The sequence below is a fragment of the Symsagittifera roscoffensis genome, chromosome 1, assembly GCF_963678635.1.
Source record: "Symsagittifera roscoffensis chromosome 1, txSymRosc1.1, whole genome shotgun sequence".
Taxonomy (NCBI): Eukaryota; Metazoa; Xenacoelomorpha; order Acoela; family Convolutidae; genus Symsagittifera; species Symsagittifera roscoffensis.
In genome coordinates this window covers 9,634,388-9,642,981 of record NC_087062.1, presented here as the reverse complement: position 1 = coordinate 9,642,981, position 8,594 = coordinate 9,634,388, and the positions used below count along the sequence as shown (strand labels likewise).

The window sequence follows — 8,594 nt, the reverse complement described above, 5'->3', positions numbered from 1 at the left end:
CCTCTCGAAGGCTCTCTGGTACCCTCCAGTACCTTCTCTTTTTTACACCTGGGTTTACTTAAGTCACGGCATTCCCTATCAGTCCTGGTATCCGCTCAAATCATCCGTCCGCAGACGTTTCATGACTAACTCCATCCCGCTGTCTACACAGCCACGTGCCGAATCCGGTTTTCTTTTATATATTTTTTCACGCTTATTAGATACCGGTATGCAGTAGGTGCCACAATTTGAGCATGCAAACAAATGTCAAACAATTCTAATCAACTAATTCTTGACCTCAATGAACTTCAGCCGTCGAGTTCAACTCAGCCTCTAAGCCATGCTATGTTTACTCCGTGACCGTCCCAAGGTTTTTATTTTGGTTATCCCGTGAACATTTCGAATTCCCGCGGTTAGAGGAAGACCCGTTTCATGTGTAGCGAATTCATTCGAAGCAACTGAAAATTCCATTTATAACTCCAATCCCGACCCTCTAGCTATCAGGGGGAATGTAGTCACAGGAACCTCTAGCTATCAGGGTGTCAAATTAAATCAAAAAGTCATCCAGGGGGAGCCAAGTAATTTCCGTTCCGCGTCCGTTCATACTGTTTAGGCGATTCAATTCTCATGCCGCGGTCCTATTACTTTTATCAATTTCCTCTGGGACTATTTTTCTTTCGTCTAGTTGAAATGCTATTAATAGATCATTTGCCCAGCTAAGCTGAACCCAATAATTACCTAGCCCACTTTGAATTAATTCTTCTACTTCAAAATTTTAATGAAAAAGCTACTTGGCTATCAACTTCTGCTTCAGTTCCTAATGGATAAATTTTCTCGCACTTGTTAGTAAGGTGACCGGCTCAGATTTTCAGGGGTTGGGCTGGGGAATACGCCACTTCTCGATGTTAATCTCAGGGATTTCTATGCAATTTTTGGATCAAAACACCCAACGGTCACCTTAAGGTCATCTTTGGGTCACCCGGGTTCAAAGTTTGGGTTCTGAACCCATATTTGGGTTCAGAACCCTATGGAGGTCCTAACCACCAAGTATCATCTACATCTCATTAATCCATTTCCAAGGTCCATTATCCTTTTTCCTGTAATTAGCTACTAACATCGGAAGGAGTCGCTGGATGCAATTTACTTACCAGGGGTCTTTTTTCGGGGATTGCATCCTATGTATTTTGCCGCAATTAAATCATTATGACCTTGCTCATTTTTTTGCGTAAATTGCCTACTTTCGGTCTAAGGGGGTGGTTTTTTCAAGTGCTAACAGCTTCCGATTTGGAAATGATTCAAATTATAATACAAGATGTATCTCGCCGTTACCTAGGATCCCTCCAAATTTCAGCTCATTGAAAGTCCCTCCACCATGCGGGCAGGGGGAGGCGAAAATTTTTCATAACTAATATTGATAAATGGGCAACATGTGTTTTTTTTAAATCTCCGGTAAGCTGACATCTCCTAGTGAGCCAACTTCTTGCAGGACCTAATTACTGCTAGGTAGGGGCATGTGAGGGTGAAGAATGTTGCTACACGTATATGAAAACCTAATTTGCGGTTTTTCGAAAAGTCTCGATATTGACTTTTAAACCTGGTTTAAACTTTCATTGTTCCAATTAGTTCACCTTAGACTAATAATCACTCAACTGGGCCATTAAATTATCGTAGCGTACATTTCTAAGCCTGTATAAGTCTAAGGTAATGCTATCTAAGACGAATCTGCTAATTAGTCGAGTTTACAGCAGAATCACCAATTCCACATATATTAACTCATTTTATTCGGTTATAATTGAACGTAAAACTTTTCAACTTTTTAGCACTTTTTTTAAATATTTTGAACGAAGTTTATTTTCTAAAGTTTTCCAAATTGCTCAAAATTCGTTTGGTAAAGTGTTATAATATTGAGAGAACGTGTTTTAGTCTCTATTCCCTTAAATTAAAAACTCAAACTTTTTCTTTTGGTTTCTCTGCGAACTGTTTGGAAAATATGGCAAAACAACAGCGAATGGGTTTTTGTTTTAATTATATTGTTTTTTTTAATCTTAACGCTTTGTCAATAAAAATGATTTTCCAAAAAAAAGCATGGTTGAACTCAAAAATGAAAATAAAAATCAAATCAAGCTCAACTCCATACAATTTTAAATTTACACCAATTGAAAGTCAGTTAGTTACAAAATTTTATCTTTTATTTTAAAATGGTTGATGCCACTGAAACATTTGTGGCTAGACTAATCAGAAATCGTACCATTACTATCTAAAAATTATAGTTTGCCCCTTTTTCAGTTCATCAACTTGGTCTTACGAGTTTGCGTTTTTATTGTTTCAGGTGATATATATATAATTTTCAAAAATACCCAAAAACGATTTAATTGGCAGCTGCAGGGGCGGATTTAGGGGGGGGGGGGGGGTGGCGTTCGCCTTCTCTCATGGATTCGACTGACGGGCCCTAAAAACTTACTAAAGGCGCCTTCGTCGCCAATATACACAATTTTTAAGGGAGGAGTGCGCGCCAAAAAAATGCAATTTTTTGGCCAACATTTTCAGAAAAGGTGCCTAAAAACGCCGTTTTAGGCCTGCTTTTTTTTAAAATTTTGCCTACGACGCAGAAAAATCTAACCAAAACAGGACTTTTTAGTGCTTTGGGAGAGCTCAAAAAATGCATTTGGTCGAACTAAAAAATAGTTTTTTTTTGAAAATCCGCCCCCTCGATAAAACCCTGGATCCGGCCTTGGGCAGCTGTGATAAAAAAAAACATATGGAAGAGTTCTTGGTTTAACAAATTGTCTACTGTTATCGGCATTGAGTACTGAGTTTGGATTTTTTCAGCTCAATCAGTGAAAATTGTAAAAATCGATATTTTTAAATGAATTGTACTTTATAGAGTATCCCAAGCTGTCAAAAGAGGAAATAAGTTATAACTCGAAGCAAATATGGGAAACGGAACTTCTTATTCTGCTACCATTGCGAATGTACCAAACCCACATGACGTGGACCAATTCGTACGATTCAAATTCATTGCAGAGCTGTATGTGGTGAGTCATTTTACCCAGGGGCAGATCTACGATTTTCTCGAAAAGGAATTTTCAAAACTTTATCGAACTTTTTTTAGCTCGAACAAATTGATTTTGCGAGCTCCCCCAACTCCCAAAGCACTAGAAAGACCCTGTTTACAAGGGCTGATCTAGAATTTTCTCGAGGAGGGGCGGACTTTCAAACAATGTTTGAAAATTTTGTTGACCTTTTTATAGGTCGATCAAACTGAGTTTGAGAGCGGTCCCAGAAAACTATAAAGACCCTATTTGGACAAAAAAAAATCGCCACAGGCAAACTTTTGAAAAAAAAGGCAAAAGAAGCCGTTTTTGGACAATTTTGACGAAAATCGCGATTTTTTGGCGCGCGCTCCCTCTCAAAATTAGTATTTATTGGCGCCGAAGGCGACTTCAGAAAAATTGTAGGGTCAATCAACAAACATGGATATCTCAAAATAGTACAAAGGGGGACCGAATTCCCAAGGGGAGCGACACCCCCTCCCCCACCCTTAAATCCACCCCTGGTACTATTTGCCTGATTTTGATTTTATTCAACGCGGGTTATAGCCGACTAATAATGACCGATTTGGTCAATTTTTTTTCACTCTGAGTCTCGTTTCATTTTGCAATTTAGACAAAATATAGGGCCAGTCTGCCAAAAATGGATATCTCAAAATAGTACAAAGGGAGAAGCTTTTGGGTCGACAGGGACCCCATAAATCCATCGCTGCCTGTTTTGGCCAAGTTTTTTGCTCCTCAGGCACAGGCGCCACAGGCGGTTTTTATGCACTTTTTTAAAAGTTTGATCTAAAAACTGCGTTTCTTCGCTCCCCCTGAAAATGCAGATAGTTTGGAATTTACCCTCTTTGCTCCCTCTGAAAATCGCTCCAGCTGAATTGCACAAAGAAGAGTTTACCCTTTATGCTCCCCCTGAAAATCGCTCCCCCTGAAAATGCAGATAGGGTAGAATTTACCCTTTATGCTCCCCCTGAAACTCGCTTCCCGTGAAAATGCAGATAGCGTAGTATTTACACTTTGTGCTCCCCGTGAAAGTCGCTCCCCCTGAAAATGCAGATAGGGTAGAATTTACACTTTATGCTCCACCTGAAAATCGCTGCCCCTGAAAATGCAGATAGGGTAGAATTTACCCCTTATGCTCCCATTGAAATTTTCTCTCCCTGAAAATGCAGATAAGGGTAGAATTTACCCTTTATCTCCCCCAGAAAATCGTTCCCCCCGAAAATGGAGATAGGGTAGAATTTACCCTTTATGCTCCCCCTGCAAATCGCTCCCCCTGAAAATGCAGATAGCGTAGTATTTACACTTTATGCTCCCCGTGAAAATCGCTCCCCCTGGAAATGCAGGCAGGGTAGAATTTACCCTTTATCTCCCCGGAAAATCACTCCCCCTGAAAATGCAGATAGGGTAGATTTTACCCTTTATGCTCCCCCTGAAAATGCAGATAGCGTAGTATTTACACTTTATGCTCCCCGTGAAAATCGCTCCCCCTGAAAATGCGATAGAGTAGAGTTTACACCTTAAGCTCCCCCTGAAAATCGCTTCCCCTGAAAATGCAGATAGGGTAGAATTTACCCTTCATGCTCCCCCTGAAACTCGCCCAGCCTGAAAATGCAGATAGCGTAGTATTTACCCCATTTGCTCACACTGAAAATTGCTCCCACTGAAAATGCAGATAGGATAGAATTTACCCTTTATGCTCCCCCTGAAAATCGCTCCCCCTGAAAATGCGATAGAGTAGAGTTTACACCTTAAGCTCCCCCTGAAAATCGCTTCCCCTGAAAATGCAGATAGGGTAGAATTTACCCTTCATGCTCCCCCTGAAACTCGCTCACCCTGAAAATGCAGATAGCGTAGTATTTACACTTTATGCTCCCCGTGAAAATCGCTCCCCCTGAAAATGCAGATAGGGTAGAATTTACCCTTTATGCTCCACTTGAAAATCGCTCCCCCTGAAAATGCAGATAGCGTAGTATTTACACTTTATGCTCCCCGTGAAAATCGCTCCACCTGGAAATGCAGATAGGGTAGAATTTACCCTTTATCTCCCCGGAAAATCACTCCCCCTGAAAATGCAGATAGGGTAGAACTTACCCTTTTTGCTCTCCCTGAAAATCGCTCCCCCTGAAAATGCAGATAGCGTAGTATTTACACTTTATGCTCCCCGTGAAACTCGCTCCCCCTGAAAATAAAGATAGGGTAGAATTTACTCTTTATGCTCTACCTGAAAATCGCTCCCCCTGAAAATGCCGATAGGGTAGAATTTGCCCTTTATGCTCCCCCTGAAATCTGTTCCCACGAAAATGCAGATAGGGTAGAATTTACGATTTATGCTCCCCCTGAAAATTGCTTCCCCTGAAATTGCAGATAGGGTAGAACTTACCCTTTTTGCTCCCCCTGAAAATCGCTCCCCCTGAAAATGCAGATAGCGTAGTATTTACACTTTATGCTTCCCGTGAAACTCGCTCCCCCTGAAAATAAAGATAGGGTAGAATTTACTCTTTATGCTCCCCCTGAAAATCGCTCCCCCTGAAAATGCCGATAGGGTAGAATTTGCCCTTTATGCTCCCCCTGAAATCTGTTCCCACGAAAATGCAGATAGGGTAGAATTTACCCTTTATGCTCCCCCTGAAAATTGTTCCCCCCTGAAAATCCAGATAAGGTAGAATTTACCCTTTATGCTCCCCTGAAAATGCAGATAGGGTAGAATTTACCATTTATGCTCCCCCTGAAAATTGCTCCCCCTGAAAATGCCGATAGGGTAAAAATTACCCTTTATGCTCCCCCTGAAAATTGCTCCACCTGAAAATACAGATAGGGAAGAGTTTACCCCTTAAGCTCCCCCTGGAAATCGCTTCCCCTGAAAATGCAGATAGGGTAGAATTTACCCTTTATGCTCCCCCTGAAAATCGCTCCCCCTGAAAATACAGATAGGGTAGAATTTACCGTTTATGCTCCCCCTGAAAATTGCTCCCCCTGAAAACGCAGATAGGGAAGAGTTTACCCTTCATGCTACCTCTGAAAATCGCTCCCCCCTGAAAATGCAGATAGGGTAGAATTTACCCTTTATGCTCCACCTGAAAATCGCTCTCCCTGAAATTGCAGATAGGGTAGAATTTACCCTTTATGCTCCCCCTTAAAATCGCTACCCCTGAAAATACAGATAGGGTAGAATTTACCCTTTATGCTCCACCTGAAAATCGCTCCCCCTGAAAATGCAGATAGGGTAGAATTTACCGTTTATGCTCCCCCTGAAAATTGCTCCCCCTGAAAATGCAGATAGGGTAGAATTTACCCTTTATGCTCTCTCTGAAAATCGCTCCACCCTGAAAATGCAGATAGGGTAGAATTTCCCCTTTGTGCTCCCCCTCAAAATCGCTACCCCTGAAAATACAGATAGGGTAGAATTTACCCTTTATGCTCCACCTGAAAATCGCTCCCCCTGAAAATGCAGATAGGGTAGAATTTACCGTTTATGCTCCCCCTGAAAATTGCTCCCCCTGAAAATGCAGATAGGGTAGAATTTACCCTTTATGCTCTCTCTGAAAATCGCTCCACCCTGAAAATGCAGATAGGGTAGAATTTCCCCTTTGTGCTCCCCCTCAAAATCGCTACCCCTGAAAATGCAGATAGGGTAGAATTTACCTTTTATGAATTTTGAGTACTTTCAGTTCATCAACTGAAATAACTGATTCTGCAAAATCATCAGGAGTAGCACGGGCGGTGAAAAGATCGAATTTGGCTCTTTGAGACTTATATCTTGATTTAAACCTGACCGATCAGTTGAAGATCATTAAATTCTCTGAGAAGATTTTTTAATTTAACCAAGAAAACCGCGGCTAACGGCCAAGGATCTGAACACCTCATCTTATGGTTTTTAGGGACCTTGCACTTTGCTGACAATTGTTCTCAATTCCTATTTCGTCGCCACCGTGTATTCTGTCGAAAAACTTCATTCTTGGGACTACTTTTTAGTCACGATGCAATCTGTGTTCGACCTTGTCTTCTCTGGCCTGTTAGTTTTGGCTCGCTATTTCATGGAAATATGGCAGACAGTTTCCGCTTTTTGTTATTCGGGGGGCTTCAATCGTCGGAACAAACACGAGTAAGTTGATACTTATTAGTTTTTAAATTTCGCCTTGCAAAATGTGAAAGCATATCAAAATGGAGTTCATAAGTGATTTAAACAATTTTTTTGGGTTTGAAAAACACTGTTTATTTGAAACTAATCAATTTTAATTTACACCCATTTGCATATTCTTAGCAAAAACGGATTTGACTTTTTTCCGACAAGCGAAATATATCTTCTCTCAAGAGAAAAAACTGAGCTTTTTGCTATACTAAAACTTTTTATTAAGATAACACCTGCTTTTTCTTCATTTCAGAGCAGTTCTAACAGACTTCAAACGTTGGCACACGATATGTGAAGCACTAATTGAGGACGTTTTCGAACTTTCTGTTTTCTTTTAGTTTAAAAACTAAAGTATCCTGTCATAGAAACGAGCAACATAATCAGAAACAGAATGTGTAAGCGGTTCCTGTGGTCGAAACCTTCCAAAAAACAATTACTGTGGTCGAAACCTTCCGAGTTACGGCTCTTTTCCAGTCCCCCCTTTCGAATTCAATTTGGAAAAGCTTATTTAACGTTGTCATAATGCAATGAAATTTGGCGTGGTGAACAAGTCGACAATTGTGAACAGATTTGTTCTTCATACTTTACAGCGTAACATCACGCATTTAGCCGTAATAACACATAAGACAAACATAAAACTCGGTATTTTGAAAGGGGGGAACTGGAAAAGAGCCCGAGTTACTTGCACAGTGCAGGTAACTCGAAAGGTTTTGAGCACAGTAGTTTTTTTGAAAAAAAAACAGATGAAAATCTTTTTGATCATAGATGAATGTTCCGACCACAGTCTAAAAAATTACAAAAATGTTTTCTCAAATTTGTGTCGTTTTTCGATGCATGTTGTGATATAAAAAGCTCAACGAAAAATAGGAAGTTACACTTATTTGAGAGTCATAGTAAAATAAGTCAATTGAAAAACAGTTTTTGAAAAAACATGACTTGAAAAACGGGAAAAAATTAATTTCAGAACTTTTTTTGCGGAAATTTTTTGAATTACAAGTTTTTGGTTTTCAAAATTGCAATTACAAACTCCAAAGACTACCTTTATTTGAGTAAAACTAAGTTTTCACGGCCTAAATTAAGCTTAAATAAGCTTTTGCAATTACTAACTACCTTACTAATTAGCTAGAAATTAGATCGAAAATCAAATGTTTCTAACCGGTTTTTCTCGACAGTCATTTTAAAAAATTTTTAAAAACCGTTTGAATCACGAAAGCATGATATATCACTCAACTCTGTCCGACGATTCATTGTGGTAGCTGATTTTGCGTTGAAAACAAAAAAACGAAAAATCTAAAACACACCCGAATACAAAGTTCCTCTCCATTTTCAATGGTCGGAACAAAAAGAACAAAAATTTGACAGAATTCGCACTAGGTTGTTTTTGGGTCATTTTTCTCATCATAGATAGCCGATAGTTGTCAGTTGTTGATTGT

At 39.9% G+C, this 8,594-nt stretch overlaps 1 long non-coding RNA gene across 1 annotated transcript; it reads left to right on the top strand.

Moving 5' to 3' along the window:
• Positions 1 to 2,206: 2,206 nt before the first annotated feature.
• On the top strand, positions 2,207 to 7,469 carry LOC134845957 (uncharacterized). The gene is made up of 4 exons (XR_010162769.1): positions 2,207 to 2,308; positions 2,864 to 3,014; positions 6,911 to 7,134; positions 7,415 to 7,469. It is a non-coding gene; the product is annotated as an uncharacterized LOC134845957 (long non-coding RNA).
• Positions 7,470 to 8,594: the final 1,125 nt, after the last annotated feature.